Here is a 19,238-nt window from a genome sequence, read left to right on the forward strand (position 1 = left end):
ATCCATCCTGGCCCTACTTGATCACTTGGTGTTACCACTGATAGCAATAATAATAACACTTAGACTTATATACTGTTTAATAGCAGTTTACAGCCCTCTCTAAGCAGTTACAACGTCAGCATATTGCCCCCAACAATGTGGGTCCTCATTTTACCGACCTTGGAAGGACGGAAGGTTGAGTCAATCTTGAGCCAGGCAAAATCGAACTCCTTGCAGGGAGTTAGCCTGTAATACTGCATTCTAACCACTGCAACCCCATGCCTCCTAATCATGATATTATTCTGAACAACAAAGGAGGTTTGGAGTGGGACACACTGTTCTTCACTGGTTTTCTCCTTCATCCAAGGCTTGATCCCTAGTGGGGAATGCTCCAGGGCTCAATTAACAGAACAGAATAAGAGTTGGAAGAGACCTTGAAGGTCATCTAGTCCAACCCCCTGCTCAGGCAGAAAACCCTATACCATTTCAGTCCAGTCTCTTCTTAAAAACTTCCAGTGTTGGAGCATTCACTGCTTCTGGAGGCAGGTTGTTCCACTGGTTAATTGTTCTAACTGTCAGGAAGTTGCTCCTTAGTTCTAGGTTGCTTCTCTCGTTGATTAGTTTCCATCCGTTGCTTCTTGTCCTGCCTTCAGGTGCTTTGGAGAATAGCTTGACTCCCTCTTCTTTGTGGTAGCCCCTGAGATATTGGAACACTGCTATCATGTCACCCCTCGCCCTTCTCTTCATTCCAGCAACCGTTCCTTATATGTTTTAGCCTCCAGTCCCCTAATCATCTTTGTTGCTCTTTTCTATATTCTTTCTAGAGTCTCAACGTCTTTTTCACATTGTAGCAACCAAAACTGGATGCAGTATTCCAAGTGTGGCTTTACCAAGGCATTATAAAGTAAAATTCTTTCCCCATTCATAGACTGTTTTTTTCTCCTTTTGTACATTTACCTCCACAATAAAAATATTAGTAATGGTTCTTAAAAGTTGATAAAATGCAAATGAAAATTTTTATTTTAGCTTTTTGTTATTGTTGATAATAACTAACAAGAAACGGATAAGGGGAGAAAGCTGCAGGGACAATTCCTACAACTACTTAAATAAAAGTTAACTCTCAAAACACAAAAGCAATTAACAGAGCATAAAACCCTGTCATTCATTAGATTTTCTTCATTCAGGCCTAATCTGAGATAGAGTTTTAGACTTCAGCCTGTCACTCTGTTGCTTCAAAGCTACCACTAGATGAAACCAGCAAAAGTATATATTTTCCTTTTATTCCCCTTTGCTCTATTATTCAGTTATTAGTCCCTTTTTTTTACTTTTTTCAGAATTTCCCTATATAAAACTTTTCGAAAAATAGTTTTTTTATAAACTTGTAATAAGATAGTTGTTTTATTTTTTTTTATAAAATGGTAATTGCCATTTATATGTAGCAGAGTATGTCTGGAGAATGCAAAATTATCAGGATATAAAAGTACATTTAGAAGAAAAAAGGGATGGGAGTAATTCTTTCTTCTAGTTCAAAATTGATTCCGATAATCAGGATAAAGAGCCAATAAATAATTGTATCATTGCTTCCTATGCTTCAGTCTTAGGCTGGAAGCATATTTTATATTCTAAGATGCTGTATTGATATTTCCACTATCCCTACAGTTTTCTTTAACAATTCATGTGTTGACTCAGTTTTTTTAACTTGGGAAGCTACCTGCAAAATTTAAAAAGAGAACTCAAATAGATGACACAATGTAAAGGTATTACAGGTAGTCCTCAACTTATGACCACAACTAGGCCCAAAATTTCTGTTGTTAAGTGAGACATGTATTAAGTGAGTTTTATCCCATTTTACGACCTTTCTTGTGACAGTTGCTAAGTGAATCACTGCAGTTGTAAGTTATAAACCCAGCAGTTAAGTGAACCTGGCCTCCCCATTGGCTTTGCCTATCAAAAGGTGATCACATGACCCCAGGACACAGCAACGGTCTTAATATGAACAAGTTGCCAAGTGTCTGAATTTTGATCACATGACCATGGGGATGTTGAAAAGGTCATAACTGTTAAAAACAGTCTTAAGTCACATTTTTCAGTGCCATTGTAACTTTGAACCATCACTAAATGAACTGTTGTGTAAGTCAAGGACTACCTGTAATTCCACCCATTTTAGTTTTCCAAATTACTCTTTAGAGTTTTATTAAAACATATAGTCATTTAAAACAGAGGTCTCCAACCTTTCTGGGTTGGTGGACCAGTGGAAGAGGGAGGGACAAGTACCTTACTCACGCATGCACAAACGTGAATGTGGCCACACATGTGAGCAAGTGCACAAACAGTCTGCAAGTATGTGCACCAGGCAAATGGGGATGCAAGCATGTGGACAAGGCTCTCAGCAATGGCAGCACCTGTGTGAGGCTCGTGGCAATGCTACCACCAGCATGAGGATCACGCCACTGCCCTTGTGAGGATCACACAGTGGCCCGCAGAGATGCTGCCACCAGTGCGAGGATTGCACCACCGACCTGTGTGAGGATCGCACTGTGGCCTGCTTGCCACTTGTGGCACTGACACCGTTTGCACAAGCTTCCCGGCAATGCTGCTGCCTGTGCACTGCCACACACCTTCTGTTCACAGCACCACTGCCTGTGCAAAGTGCAAGGTGCATGGCAACGCCGCCACCCACACAATACGAGCAGTGATGTCGCCGCCTGCACAACACTTGTGGCAACAGTGGCATGAGGGGGGGATGAGCACACGCACACACGTGCATGCAATGCCCACCTATCATGCGGCCTGGTGGCCAGAGGTCTCCCATAGTTGGGAGACCTCTGATTTAAAAGGTCATCCAGTGCCATCTACTACATAATCTTTTAAGTATAACTATTTATTCCAGAATGAATAAGAACTTCAAAAACTGTCAAACATCCCCACCTCAAGAAATGATTTCTAATTTACACAATGAAAACATGCAAAAACATTAGTGAAGCCCTCAGTTGTATAACAATCAATGGGAATCAATAATAAAGTTGCATTCATTTGGAAAATATAACTAAATAGACAAACTGCATTAAAAACCAGAAGGGCACTGAGAGACAATACTGAAAATGTGAAAAATATTCATGAAGCCCAGAATGTAAAAAAAGACAGTAGGAAATAGCAATAAAAGGGAAAGTGGCCATAACTGGGAGACAGCGGTCAGTAGGGAGACACATTTAAATCAATAAACTGTAATTGAGGGAACAGCAGTCCCCTGTGCCAGAATGGAAGTGTCTGTTCAAGGCAGTTTTCAGAGGAAAGAGTGAATATACCAAATTACATAAAAACTATTTTTTTGCCATGAAAGTGGAAAATGAAAACAGGGACCAATAGAGGGTATACATTCTGTTTGGAGAAGCAGAAAAGAGGGTGTGTGTGTGTGTGTGTGTATCTATTTAAGTATGTATTTCCTAGGTCACATATTATGACACAAGTACATAGTTATGACATAGTTTGCACAGTAGTCACACTGATATCATTGTGACTTTCCTGTCTGTCTATATACGCCTTAGCATGGGTGGGGGCACAAAGAGAGAAGGTGGACTAAAAAGTATAGGTAGATGCTTTTGAATGGGTTCAATTCCTGGAGATTGCATAGTAAAATACTCACCATCTCAATTCATCTCTAGTAACAACTTGTAGCACAGACATGTCAAAGTCGCGACGTCCTGTGATGTTGTGCAACATATCAGGACGTTTTTGCCATTGCTGGCAATGGGGTGGGTGCGGCTTCCGGATGACACGTCCAGCCCATGGGCCGGCAGTTTGATACCCCTGTATGTAGCATATTACCAAGATCCAGCATTGCAGGCTGGGGAATTCTGGGAATTGAAGTCCACACATCTATCATCTACTATTGTCACATGCCTAAAGTATGTGAGTATCTTCCTGAATCATCACCTCAGCTTTTATTTGTTGCAACATGAACTGCTTGATCATTCTTTTTGTAATTTCTTGTACGCGCAGTCATCATCTCTAAATCTATATTTTGAAAGAATCTATTTTCTTTATTTTCCCCAGTCTTCAGTGTCTTTTATAATGCATTATCACTATAAAAAGATATGCTTTAACTGTTCTGATCTCTGTTAATGAAATTCTGTGTCCAAACAAGCAAAAAAGCTGAGTAACTATTGTTATATAAAAGAAAGCTAAGTGATTATTGCTATAAAATGCTGTAGAATCAGATCAATGATCACTCTGCCTAGCATTCTATATTTTAACATAGCCAACCAGGTTCATTTACAGAACTCATAAAAAATGACAGAAAGGTAGTAGCCCTTTCTTATTTTGCTCTCAACCACTGTTTTTTACAATATAAGCTAATGATTCACTTCATTTAGCTATTTCAGGAGGTTTTAAAATTTCATGTCTAATATAGGCTACGATAAGTATAACTCATGTAGATAAATCATGTTTAAGAATTTTCACTGGCAGTAACTACAATTATTGAAATATATGATAGACTTGTTCCCACTACACAGTTGATTGGTTAAATACAGAGAATTAATGTGTTGTGAGAATTACATATTAACAGAATGAATTAAACCCATGGAATTAAACTAAGCCCCCTAAACAATTAGAAGTCCTGCCAGATTCCTTCTGATTATTATTATTATTATTATTATTATTATTATTATTATCATCATCATCATCATCATCATCATCATCATCATCATCATCATCATCATTGCACAGTCAGCCAGATGTTCAGACTTGCCATTTTTGTCTATCTATCGAGTTGTGGTTGTTACTACTACTACTACTACTACTACTACTACTACTATCTATCATAGATTAACACAAGTCTCCTCCTACAGTCCCTAGACTGAGCTAATTATACACAAAGTTAAACTAACTCAAGAGACTGGGTTTGTATGTCCATTTTCATATTTCAGTATGAAAAACTGAATAAAGTAATGGCTGAAAATGGAACCCTTTTTATTGTAATCCTCCTTATCAAAAGCAGTATAGAAACCCCTCCCCAAATACTGTTTGACTCCATTGGCAAAGACATTAGTTGGAAGATGAGGTGGGAACTCTACCTAACTGAGAAAGTGGCATTGCTCTGTATTTGAATAATATTATTTTTTACTTAATTACTATTACAAACTATCAAGCCATCCTTAAATAGATGTACCTGCATTATACATGTTGGAGGAATAAAGTCAGAGTATCAATCTGAATCTCATCTCAAACCATACCATATATACATGCTGATTAATATTAATAATAATAACAACAACAACAACAACAACAACAACAACAACAACAACAATAATAATAATAATAATAATAATAATAATAATAATAATAATAATAAGTTGGAAGGGACCTTGGAGGTCATCTAGTCCAACCCCCTGCTAAGGCAGGAAACCCTATACCATTTCAGGCAAATGGCTGTCCAGTCTCTTCTTAAAAACCTCCAGTGTTGGAGCATTCACCACTTCTGGAGGCAGGTTGTTCCACTGGTTAGTTGTTCTAACTGTCAAGAAGTTTCTCCTTAGTTCTAGGTTGCTTCTCTCCTTGACTAGTTTCCATCCGTTGCTTCTTGTTCTGCTTTCAGGTGCTTTGGAGAATAGCTCGGCTCCCTCTTTTTTGTGGCACTGTTTTTGATAGGTTGGACTGTTTTTTCCCTTTCACCTTCTTGTCACTTTCCCCCACTAATGGAGCAATCATTTCCTTAACTTTTTTTCTTGTTTTTTACATGTTGAAAGAAGGGTTTTTTTTGTTATTTTTGACTTTGGTCACAAGCCTTTGTTCATTTTGAGCCTTAGCTTTCCTCACTTCATCTTTGCAGGCTCGGGCTATTTGCTCATATTCTGCCTTAGTTATGTGCCCCTCTTTCCACTTTTTATACTTGTCCTTTTTATCTTTCAATTTATCATTTCTGGGTCTGAAGATAGTTTCAGAAGTTATCATCAGTGACAGAATGGAAACAAGAACAATGTGCCAGATATGTGGATGAATTGTACATTTTCTTCTCTTAAAGAAGCATGTATCAATACCTCCGTGTCAGATACAAATAGATAGTGAATCATTTTTCATATTATTTTTCTTTGAACTGTTCCAGTCACTGATATATTGAAGAAATGAATCACTACATGGCTTCACAGAAATATCAGGAGAGAAACCTTTTGTCAAGTGACTCTGAGGCATTGTTTACCTTAAAAGTCCTTTATTAGCCTAATACACTGGCAAATGCTTGCTCGAAGGAAGCTGGAATCTAAAATCTCTGCCCCTTGCACAATATATTAAAACACAATTCTCCACCTTTCTAATTTTCTCTTTAATCATATTCTCCAATTAATTTAAAGAATAAGTTTCCCTTCCGTTAGAAAACCTGCCAAGGTCTTAACTTCTTTAGTTAGACATGGCCTTGAAAGTGCAATCCTACTCATCCCCCCTCCCAACCTTAAACTCAATCTCTTAAACCAATACACAAGTTTAACATACGAAATGACTACTTCTTCATCTCTTGTTAAGCAATAATATTCATGTTAGCAGCGTTGACACCTTTCATTTTTATTGCAAATAATACTCCAAAAAGCTTTAGGTTGTACCAGAAAGTGAAATGTTTAACAAATTAAAAGAAAGTAAAAGGATGAGAATCTTTTTGCTGGTCAGTATGGAAGTTCATACTTCAGCAGAACTAATTGCTAGTGTCACAGCTGTTCAACCACATGTTAATGATCATGATCTAAGGCAGTGATCATGCTAATTTTATCTCTTGTGAAGATCTGAGTTGCTCCCAATATAAATACCAAACAGAGCCCTGAGCGTAGACTGGATTTGTAGCTAAGAAGACTGAAATGGTCTTAACTTTGAATGGTAGATTTGGATTTTATGCAGATTTTAATTTATTAAGAAAATAGCCACCACATGTTGTTCAGGACAAGATTAGGTATAGTAACATATAATATATAACATGTATAGCATCAGAGTCCTGTTTAGTTGTGGGGAAGGAAGTTACAAGGTGTAAGTTAAGGCAAAGCAAGACTGAATCATACACAAATGTCCTAAACCACTTATATTTGAGCTTAGCCAAAAGACTAAAAAACAGTGTCTGCATCAATCATTGTGGCTGTCTACAAGAATGACATTACAAAATTGGAAAAGTAATACCATTTCAGATGTCTGAAGTAACATCAGGATGCAGGAAAGAGGAAGCACATTTAAGATCCTGTTTAGTTTTCTGTTCCAGAGTAGCAAAGAGCTTCAGCTGCTTTAGGACACAGAATTTTTAGTCTTTTGGCTAAGCTCAAATATAAGTGGTTTAGGACATTTGTGTATGATTCAGCAGTTGAGGCTCTTTGCTATTCTGGAACAGAGAACTAAACAAGATCTTAAATGTGCTTCCTCTTTCCTGCATCCTGATGTTGCTTCAGACATCTGAAATGGTATTACTTTTCCAATTTTGTAATGTAATTCTTGTAGCCAGCCACAATGATTGATGCAATCAGAATTCCTGATTAAATAGTCCAATTCCAAAGCTATGATAGATAATGATTTTAATGTAAGGTTGAATTAACATTTAAAGTTTTCCTATTATTCTGCTTATATGCAGTAATATGCTATTCCAAAAATATACTGAATGGTCACATGACCATATCATATGAATTAGTGAGCCCTCAAATCTTTTATACTTCCAGCATAAAAAGTGTGATGTCCATCCTTTCAAATACATTTTAAGGAATCTAATACACCCTAAATGTCAACTCTACAACAAACCTGGCTGAAGCCATCTTGCTCATTCTAGGTTGCCACAAGAAAGGGAAGGGGTGTAGAGTATTTTTTTCTAGTCTAAATAATTCTGGCTCCCATGGGAACCAAGGTCATTCTATCAGTTAGCTTGGAGGGCTGGCCATTAGAAAGCCTGCCAAATCATTCTACTGGAGAACATAGCTGTTTGCATGGCTCCGGGGTAGGAAGTTTGACTTTCCTTTTTGGAGGGAATTTCAGGCTTAGTTTCACTTTTGATTGTGCCAATACTTTGTAAGCAATAAACATGTTCTTTGTGGAAACCTCTAGCCTCGTTCTGATTTTGTTGGTCTTAGCTTCAGAACCAGGACACTAAACACAATTTTCTGATGAATCAGCTTTAATCTCAAATCTGTAAATACCTTTTTAATATTTTTAAAGTCATGAAATCATTGATGGGATTTTATCAGAAATTCCAGTTATTGAGTCAATTTGAAATGTCCCAAAAATATCTACTTTAAAACTGTTCCTGAGCTTCTGATAGAGATATATTGCAGTTTTAATTCTGTCAAGGATTCCAACTGAATGTAGGCACTATGTTGGAAGCTATTTTATTCTTTAAAAATTCTTCACAAAATTAATTTTGAGAGTAGCATCAAAGCAAAAGATAGAAAAAATACGGAGAGGTACTTCTCTTGTGGGAGCAAGAGATATTGGATAAAAAAGAGTTTTCATAATGAAAAATGCATTCTTGAAGAAAAGTGAAGGAAATAAATTAATTAAAATTCAGTTTTGGTCATTTGAAATCCAAAATACTGTATGAATTGATTACACTATGTTTTATGTTCTAGGAAAATAAATTTTAATTAGTTATGTTTCCTATTTTTTAATCATTTTAATTTTCACAATTTAACTCCAGGCAAAGAGTAACTAGTTTGAGGTTGTTGTCTTTTGTATATGTGGTGGATTTAAAAAATATATAACAAGTGTGCCATACTATGACTTACAGTCTTTTTAATTAAACAATAAATCTTTTCGCTTCTTATTTAATTAGCAATATCTATAATGAGATTTTTTATTAGGACTATATGTTTTATTTAATCCATTAATTAGGTATCAATTGGCTAAAAGGCAGTAAAGCAATTATTCAAAACACCTGTACTTGCTGAATGCTTTTCCTTAAAATTGCTTACCCAGGCTGATTTGAAAAGTTGAAGAGAATGTCTTTTGATCATACTTTTCCAACCACTAAATAATTATTATAAAGTATCTGTTTTGGAAACATATTCTGCAAAGCAAAATAATTCTGAATGTCCTGCAGAGTCTGCATTCATTTCATAATTCTGTTCAGCAAGTAATTATGGAAGATGCAGGGGAAATATAACATTCTTGAACAGTAGATCTTTTTACAATGTAAATAGAAATATGGTTAGTATACCCTAAATCTATATATGCTTATATAGAGTGCTTGGCATTCAGCAGCATTCTCATACAGATTGTTGTACTGAATTGATTGATAATAGGCTAAGAAGTAGCTTTCAGTCCCAAGTCCATCAGTTACTCCAGCAGTAACTTTATTATTGGGAATTTATATGAATATTCTCATAGATCCCGCTGGAAGCACATTGGTGATTTTTTTAAAAAAAAAACCTAGGTGTCCATCTAGGAATAATGCTAGTAAGAAGAGAGTCCAACTGATTTCTGAAACTGTTTAAGCTGACTGTGAACTGCTGCTTCTTGGCAACATTTCCTATATTCATGAAATAATTCCAAAAAAGAAACAGTGCCAGAGAGCCCCAAATGGCAATGAGTATGTGAGAAGAAAGGAAAAACAAAGAATCCTGGCTTTCTTGTACAAAAATAATGAGCATTCCCAATTCTCCTAACAAGACCAGTGAATTTGTGTATGGATAGTTCACTAAAATTAAGCCATAAATCTGCTAAAATCTGCTTAAGAAATGGGCAGTGGAAAATCAGAATTAAATGAACCACACATCCCAGGTTATGACAACCCTAATCTCTACAACCGTAATACCTTTGTCAGTATACTGACTAAAGCAGACATATATCTGAATGTTAGCTAATTCTCTCTTTGATATAATCAGGGCTTTTTTTGTCATAGAATGCTCAGAATGGAGTTCCGGCACCTTTTTTGGATGGAACCTTGTAGGGTAGGCAAGGCAGGTTGGATGACATGTGTGAGTTCCGGCACCTTTTTCTTTTACAAAAAAAGCACTGGATATAATAGTAATATATCAGAACATTTTTAAGCTCTAGTCCCTGCTGAGGCTCACTTTGTGTTTTTTTAAAAAAACTGCCTTTATATATGGTGACATATATTCAAACATTAAAATAAGCTGTATGCCTGCCACCTCTCGGAAATGTTCCAAAGAATAAAAATTAATTCAAAGGAATATTGATTTTAGCTTATTTCTAATAATGCAAGCTATTTTATTAGGTAGATTTATTTAAGTTCACAGTGTGTATAGATTTTCAGCTAGAATGGCACCCAGCAAGCTCTGGGTTCTCTGCATATCACTGACACTTGACAAATGAGGCTGGAACTTGAAGCAGAGCTATAGAAGAAGCCCATTTCAAGAGACACCCTATTGATTGATAATTCAGTTTGCTTGTGCTCGAGAGGGAGTTTCATGAGCTTGTCATTTTGGGAACAAAATTTGTCATATTTTAAACTAAAATTTATCATATTTTAAATCACTCCTGGAAAAAATAGCCCATTTATCTTCTATCACCATATTGATGTTAATACCGATTTTCTCTCAAACAATGCGATACTGCTTTTAAAAAGAATTGTTGTATGGAGACATTCACATCAGCCACCAAACATATAGCACCATTAAATACTGGAAGCCAATGATGAGGAAAGTATCCCCAACTAAAAACAAATTAGAACAATAAACATCAATGTTAGGTGTATGCTAATCAAACTTATGCAAACTAGTATTGATATGCCTGTTCTGTCTGTCTAGTAAAATATTGAATGGCTCAATTTCTCTTGGTGCTAATATTCCTCACAGAATGTTTTTGGTTATTGCCCTTTGGATCAGTGGGAAAAATTCAGCTTTGCAGATTTCCCTTGTTGCAAACAGCATGCATATCTTTCAATCCATAGGTTGTGGTGGGACGAATTAAATTGGGATGGCATTCACAACTGCACAACTCAGGTCTGAGCCCACTCTTTTAAAATAAGTGTCTAGCACACATAACATGCTTTGAGAAAGAGAAAGTATTGATCATAAAGTCACAGATACTATCTTGATCTAATTCCTGTCCATGGACACCCCCATTTCTTTCACACAAATAGACATCTGGGAATTTTGGAGTGGTTGCAACCCACTGTAGCTTTTGGAGAGAAAATATAAGTAACATTAAAAAAAGGCAGACCAAAGGGGTATTTGCCAGGAATATAAAAGTGGACTGAGGGTAAGCTTAAAACAAAAACCTGCTAAATATAATTCTAGAAATTTGACTCCTCTAAAAAAGCATTGGGAATAATAATTTCTCTACCTAACAATATTTTGCATAGCTCAGTAATCTGAGAAATATTCACCAATCTTCCAGAAAGTAATGTCTTTAGAGGAGGACTGAGAAAACTTTAAGTCATGTACTTTTCATTTCATTGGGAATACAAGTTTCATTAACTAGAGCCAATTACACAAGATATCTGCAGTTAGGATACGAATGCAAAATTGGACAGAGAGCCAATCTTCAAACCTACAATAATTTCAACTGAGTTTCTCTGAGACTTTAAAAAAAATATTTCAGGGGTTTAAGAAAGGAGATTTAAGATTTATTTAAGAAAAAAGATGGAGTTTACTAGTAACTCCAGACTTAGATCCATTTGCTATTTATAGTTGTGTACCAAGACCTAAAGCACAAGAAACAATATAATGAATTCCTCTGTCTTGTGTGATTTGGTCCATAGAAGTCAGATGTGGCAGTTTAAGGAAGAATATATGTCCCTAGTCCCTCCTAAATTAGGTATAAGTAATGTTTTTGTAGGCAGAGGCTACAGCTATGGTTTGAAACTTTATTAGAGCAGACATAGTGTTGGCTTGTATGTGGGGTCTGGGAAGAGTATAAAGTATAAAGTAAGTATGTTAAACTTTGTGAAAATGGTGCTATAAAAAACTATTAATTCTTTTGTCAAACTTGACAGTGTGCTCTTGATACTATTGTAGAGAAATGGGGCTAGATCCATAATAAGCCAGTAGACCACACCTTCCTAAATTATGGAGTTTGCAAAACAGGATTCAAAGATTACTATAAAAAGAATGAGACTATACAATAAAGGGAATGGAATAATGAGAAAAGGAGTGGAGGCAAAAAAAGAGATGATTAAAGATAAAATCTAATGAAACCTCATGGCATGTTATTGGAAGGGAAACAAGGATGTCTTAAGATCAAACTACATTTTTGTATTAATTAACTAATGCTCAGCTGGTCCCCCTTTCTAAATTTGGTGGGATTGAAAGGGGCTTTGATCTGTTTCTTTAGTTCATGCATTTACTCCAAGCGAAGGAATAGAACTATGAGCAAATTCTGTAATTAAAATAATATGCATCATGATTCTTAGTCAGGGTGCTGAAAAAATTAGTAGGTTAAAAAAGGTGCTTGGAAATTGGTTAAGACATAAATAATGAGTGGATTTCACTAAATATCTGAAATGGAAAGAAATGGGGAGAACCAACCTTGAACTAAGGAGAAATTTCTTGACAGTTAGAACAAGTAACCAGTGGAACAGCTTGTCTCCAGACATTGTGGGTGCTTCATCACTGGTGGCTTTTAAGAAGAGATTGGACAACCATTTGTTTAAAACAGTATAGGGTTTCCTGCTTGAGCAGGCGGTTGGACTAGAAGACCTCCAACGTCGCTTCCAACTCTGTTATTCTGAATGGCAATACAGAAAGTAGTAATAATAATAATAATAATAATAATAATAATAATAATAATAATAATAATAATAATAATAATAATAATAATAAAAGTTTGAAGGGACCTTGGAGGTCATCTAGTCAGGCAGGAAATCCTATACCATTTCAGACAAATGGCTGTCCTGTCTCTTCTTAAATACTTCCAGTGTTGGAGCATTCACAGCTTCTGGACAATGATAATGAATCATGCCCTTCATCCATGCAGTGACATTGACAGACTCTATTTACCAAGGCAAATAGGTGGATGTGGAATGCTGCAAGTGCATCAGATGGTTGAAGAAGAAAAAATGGCTTTGGAAAAATATCTGAAGGACAACGATGAAGATGCACTGAAATTAGTATATCAGGAAGGCTTACTGACTACTGGAGAGACCAAACTGGCCTACAAGAAAGACCAAATGAAGAACAGAATAGAGGCATGGGAACAATAAGCATTACATGGCCAGTACATTAAAAAAAATAGCTGGGAAAGCAGATAATAACAAGACCTGCAATGGCTAAGAGCAGGAAAATTGAAGAAAGAGGTTGAGGGACTAAGACCAAGCCTTAAGGACAAATGCATACAAAGTCAAAATTGAGAAGACAGCAACAGACAGTAAGTGCTGCCTATGCAAAGAAGCTGAAGAAACAGTGGACCACCTGGTAAGCTGCTGCAAGAAGATCGCACAGATTGACTACAAGCAGCAGCATGACAAAGTAGCAACAATGGTGCATTGGAAGATCTGCAACAAATATCATTTGCCAGTAAGCAAGAACTGGTGGGATCATAAAATAGAGAAAGTCATAGAAAATGATAAAGTTAAACTGCTCTGGGACTTCACAATTCAAACAGACAAGCACCTGTAACATAACACCCCGAACTTAACAATTGTTGATAAGAAAGACAAAAAAGTCTGGATAATGGACATGGCAGTGCCTGGAGACAGCAGAATAGATGAGAAAGAACTGGAGAAGATAACAAAATACAAAGACCTACAAATAGAAATAGAAAGACTGTGGCAAAGGCAAGGAAGGGTAGTACCAATAGTAATAGCCTTGGTGGAGCAGTGGGCTAATGCCTCCTTAAGTAACACCAGCTGCCTGCAATTAGTGCAGTTTCGAGTCCCACCAGGCTCAAGGTTGACTCAGCCTTCCATCCTTCCGAGGTAGGTAAAATGAGGACCCAGATTGTTGGGGGAAATAAGCTGACTTTGTAATAATGCCGCTTGCCCCCCCCCCAAAAGCCCTAATAAAGCAGGCATATACATAGAATGAAGGCTATTGCTAAGCACATTGGTTTGTGCTTAAATTGTAAGCCGCCCTGAGTCTTCGGAGAAGGGCGGGATATAAATAGAATTAAAATAAAAATAAATAAAATAATCCCAAAACAACTGGAGCACCACTTGAACACCATTGGCATTGACAAATTCACCATTAGTCAATTGCAAAAGGTGGCTTTACTAGGAACTGCTTCCATCCTGCGATATAATAACATCTATAATACCATCCCCCTTCATGGATTACTGCCTTGTCGTGGCGAAGGGGCTTGCGTAATTCAATGAAGCTATGAGCTATGCCGTGCAGGGCCACCCAAGACGGACAGGTCATAGCAGAGAGTTCTGACAAAACGTGATCCACTGGAGAAGGAAATGGCAACCCACTCCAGTATCTTTGCCATGAAAACCCTATGGACAGTACCAAAAGGCAAAACGATATGACGCTGGAAGATGAGCCCCTCAGGTCGGAAGGCGTCCAATATGCTACTGGGGAAGAGCAGAGGGCTAGTACTAGTAGCGCCAGAAAGAATGAAGCGACTGGGCCAAAGCCGAAAGGACGCTCAGCTGTGGATGTGTCTGGTGGTGAAAGGAAAGTCCGATGCTGTAAAGATTTTTTCTCCATAGGAACCTGGAATGTAAGATCCATGAATCAAGGAAAACTGGACGTGGTCAAACAAGAGATGACAAGACTGAACATTGACATCTTAGGTATCAGCGAACTAAAATGGACAGGAATGGGTGAATTTAATTCAGATGACCATCAGGTATACTACTGTGGGCAAGAATCCTTCAGAAGAAATGGAGTAGCCTTCATAGTCAATAAAAGAGTAGGAAAAGCAATACTGGGATACAATCCTCAAAATGACAGAATGATCTCAGTTCGAATCCAAGGCAAACCATTCAATATCACAGTAGTCCAAGTCTATGCCCCAACCACCAGTGCTGAAGAGGATGAAATTGACCAGTTCTATGAAGCACTACAGCACCTTATAGAACTAACACCAAAAAATGATGTTCTTATCATCATGGGGGATTGGAATGCTAAAGTAGGAAGCCAAAAGATAACTGGAATAACAGGCAAGTTTGGCCTTGGAGTGCAAAATGAAGCAGGGCACAGGCTGATAGAATTCTGTCAAGAGAATACGATGGTCATAGCAAACACTCTTTTCCAACAACCCAAGAGACGGCTCTACACATGGACATCACCAGATGGTCAACACAGAAATCAGATTGACTATATGCTCTGCAGCCAAAGATGGAGAAGCTCTATACAGTCAGTAAAAACAAGACCAGGAGCTGACTGTGGCTCAGACCATGAGCTTCTCCTTGCAAAGTTTAGGCTTAAACTGAAGAAAGTAGGGAAAAGCACTAGGCCAGTCAGGTATGAATTAAATCATATCCCTGTTGAATATACAGTAGAGGTGACAAATAGATTTAAGGAATTAGATCTGATAGACAGAGTGCCTGAAGAACTATGGACAGAGGTTCGTGACATTGTACAACAGGTAGCAACCAAAACCATCCCAAAGAAAAAGAAATGCAAGAAAGCAAAATGGCTGTCTGAGGAAGCTTTGCAAATAGCTGAGGAAAGGAGGGAAGCGAAAGGCAAGGGAGAAAAAGAAAGATACACCCAATTGAATGCAGAATTCCAGAGAATAGCTAGAAGAGATAAGAATGCCTTCTTAAATGAACAGTGCAAAGAAATAGAAGAAAACAATAGAATAGGGAGGACCAGAGATCTTTTCAAGAAAATTGGAGAAATGAAGGGAACGTTTAATGCAAAAATGGGCATGATAAAGGACCAAAATGGCAGGGACCTAACAGAGGCAGAAGAGATTAAGAAGAGGTGGCAAAATTACACAGAAGAACTATACAAGAATGAGCTTAACGTCCCTGATAATCACAATGAGGTGGTCACTGACCTCGAGCCAGACATCCTAGAATGTGAAGTGAAGTGGGCCTTAGAAAAGCTGAGCAACAACAAAGCTAGTGGAGGTGACAGTATTCCAGCTGAGCTATTCAAAATCTTAAAAGACAATGCAGTAAAAGTGCTACACTCAATTTGCCAGCAAATTTGGAAAACTCAACAGTGGCCACAGGATTGGAAAAGATCAGTTTACATTCCAATTCCTAAGAAAGGCAGTGCCAAAGAATGTTCAAACTATCGCACCATTGCACTCATTTCTCATGCTAGTAAAGTCATGCTTAAAATCCTACAAGCTAGACTTCAGCAGTATGTGGATCGAGAACTACCAGAAGTGCAGGCAGGATTTCGAAGAGGCAGAGGAACTAGAGATCAAATTGCCAACATACGCTGGATCATGGAGAAAGCTAGGGAGTTCCAGAAAAACATCTACTTCTGCTTCATTGACTATGCTAAAGCCTTTGATTGTGTGGATCATAACAAACTGTGGCAAGTTCTTAAAGAGATGGGAGTACCAGACCATCTTATTGGGCTCTTGAGAAACCTATATGCGGGTCAAGAAGCAACAGTGAGAACTGGACACGGAACCACTGATTGGTTCAAAATTGGGAAAGGAGTCCGGCAAGGCTGTATACTGTCGCCCTGCCTATTTAACTTATATGCAGAGCACATCATGAGAAAGGCAGGGCTAGATGAATCAAAAGTTGGAATTAAGATTGCCGGAAGAAATATCAACAACCTAAGATACGCAGATGATACCACTCTAATGGCAGAAAGTGAAGAAGAACTAAAGAGCCTCTTGTTGCAGAAGAAGAAGGAGAGTGCAAAACTTGGGTTGAAACTTAACATTAAGAAAACCAAGATCATGGCATCTGGCCCTCTCAATTCCTGGCAAATAGATGGGGAAGAAATGGAGGTAGTGACAGATTTTATTTTCCTGGGCTCCAAGATCACTGCAGATGGGGACTGTAGCCAAGAAATTAAAAGACGCTTGCTCCTGGGGAGGAAAGCCATGGCAAATCTAGACAGCACACTAAAAAGCAGAGACATCACCCTGTCAACAAAAGTGCGTATAGTCAAGGCTATGGTCTTTCCAGTTGCAATGTATGGTAGTGAAAGTTGGACCATAAGAAAGGCTGAGCGCCAAAGAATTGAGGCCTTTGAACTGTGGTGCTGGAGAAGACTCCTGCGAGTCCCTTGGACTGCAAGGCGATCAAACCGGTCAGTCCTAGAGGAGATCAATCCTGACTGCTCTTTAGAAGGCCAGATCCTGAAGCTAAAACTCAAGTACTTTGGCCACCTAATGAGAAGGAAGGACTCCCTGGAGAAGAGCCTAATGCTGGGGAAGATCTAGGGCAATAGAAGAAGGGGACGACAGAGAATGAGGTGGCTGGATGGAGTCACTGAAGCAGTAGGCGTGAGCTTAAATGGACTCCAGAAGATGGTAGAGGACAGGAAGGCCTGGAGGAATGTTGTCCATAGGGTCGCGATGGGTCGGACACGACTTCGCAGCTAACAACAACAACATAATACCATCAAACATCCACATCTGCCTATCCCAGGTCCTTAGTAAGGACTCGATAGGTAGACAAAACTGCCATATCCAGTCTGAACATTTGGCTAACTGTGCGATGATCAATAATAATAAAGTTGGAAGGAACCTTGGAGGCCATCTAGTCCAACCCCCCTGCTCAGGCAGGAAACCTTATACCATTTCAGACAAATGGCTGTCCGGTGTCTTCTTAAAAAGTGTTGGAGCATTCACCACTTCTGGAGGCAGGTTATTCCATTGTTAATTGTTCTAACTGTCATGAAATTTCTCCTTAGATCTTGGCTGCTTCTTTCTTTAGTTAGTTTCCATCCATTGTTTCTTGTCTTGCCTTCAGGTGCTTTGGAGAATAGCTTTACTCCCTCTTCTTTGTGGCAACTCCTGAGATATTGGAACACTGCTATCATATCACCCTTAACCTTCTCTTCATTAAACTAGACATACCCAATTCCAGCAACCGTTCCTTATATGTTCTAGCCTCCAGTCCCCCAATCATCTCTGTTGCTATTCTCTGCACTCTTTCCAGAGTCTCAACGTCTTTTTAAAATCATGGTGATCAAAACTGGATGCAGTATTCCAAGTGTGGTCTTACCAAGGCATTATCAAGTGGTATTAACACTTCACATGATCTTGATTCTGTCCCTCTGTTAATGCAGCCTAGCACTGTGTTGGGTTTTTTGGCAGCTGCAGCACACTGCTGGCTCATATTTAAGTAATTGTCCACTAGGACTCCTAGATTCCTCTCACAGTTGCTACTATTGAGCAAGGTACCACCTATATCAGACATGTCAAACTCACAATGTCACATAACATAGTGAGATGTATCAGAACTGTTTTTCGATTGCCGGCAATGGGGTGGGCATGGCTTCCGGATGACACGTCCGTCCCGTAGGCCAGCAGTTTGACACCCCTGGCCTATTTATTTATTTATTTATTTATTTATTTATTTATTTATTTATTTATTTATTTATTATCCCACCCTTCATTTATTTATTTATTTATTATCTCGCCCTTCTCCGAAGACTCAGGGCAGCTTACAATCTAAGAAGCACAAATCAATGTGCTTAGCAATAGCCTTCATACTATGTATATGCCTGCTTATTAGGGCTTTCGGGTCCCCCAAGCAGCATTTTTACAAAGTCAGCTTATTGCCCCCAACAATCTGGGTCCTCATTTTACCTACCTCAGAAGGATGGAAGGCTGAGTCAACCTTGAGCCTTGTGGTACTCGAACCTGCACTAATTGCGGGCAGCTGGTGTTACTTAAGGAGGCATTAGCCCACTGCTCCACCAAGGCTCTTTTATTTTATTTATTTTTGGGACTTATATGCCGCCCTATCTCCCGAAGGACTCAGGGCAGCTAACAACAATAAAATACAGCAATACAAAAGTTAAAAAGAATTAAATTAACAGCCCCAATAAAATAAATTAAAAATTAAAAATTAAAAAACATTTTAAAATCCCTGTCATCAGTCCAGGTCAGCCTGATGGAAAAGGAATGTTTTAAGGCTGCGGCGAAAGTACCGGAGATCCGGGGCCATCCGGAGCTCAAGGGGAAGTTGGTTCCATAGGGCTGGCGCTCCCACCGAGAAGGCCCTCCCCCTGGGGGTCACCAGCTGACATTGTCTAGCCGACAGCACCCTGAGGAGGCCCTCTCTGTGTGAGCATACTGGGCAATGGGAGGTCGTTTCCGGCAACAGACGGTCCTGCAAATATCCCGGGCCTAGGCCATGTAGGGCTTTAAAGGTAAGTACCAGCACCTTAAATCTCACCTATACTATATCTGTGCATTTGGTTTTTCTTGCCTAAATATAGAACCTTACTTTTTTCACCACTGAATTTCAT

At 38.4% G+C, this 19,238-nt stretch overlaps 1 long non-coding RNA gene across 1 annotated transcript in view; it reads left to right on the forward strand.

The window, feature by feature from the left end:
- LOC310642319 overlaps positions 1-18,843 on the forward strand; it is a 345,606-nt gene extending 326,763 nt beyond the window's left edge. The window contains exon 2 of the long non-coding RNA XR_014492888.1: positions 18,689-18,843. This is a non-coding gene — a long non-coding RNA (uncharacterized lncRNA). The remainder of the gene's footprint in view (positions 1-18,688) is intronic.
- The last annotated feature ends 395 nt before the right edge of the window (positions 18,844-19,238 follow it).

The sequence above is a fragment of the Vipera ursinii genome, assembly GCF_947247035.1.
Source record: "Vipera ursinii genome assembly, chromosome: 6".
NCBI lineage: Eukaryota > Metazoa > Chordata > Lepidosauria > Squamata > Viperidae > Vipera > Vipera ursinii.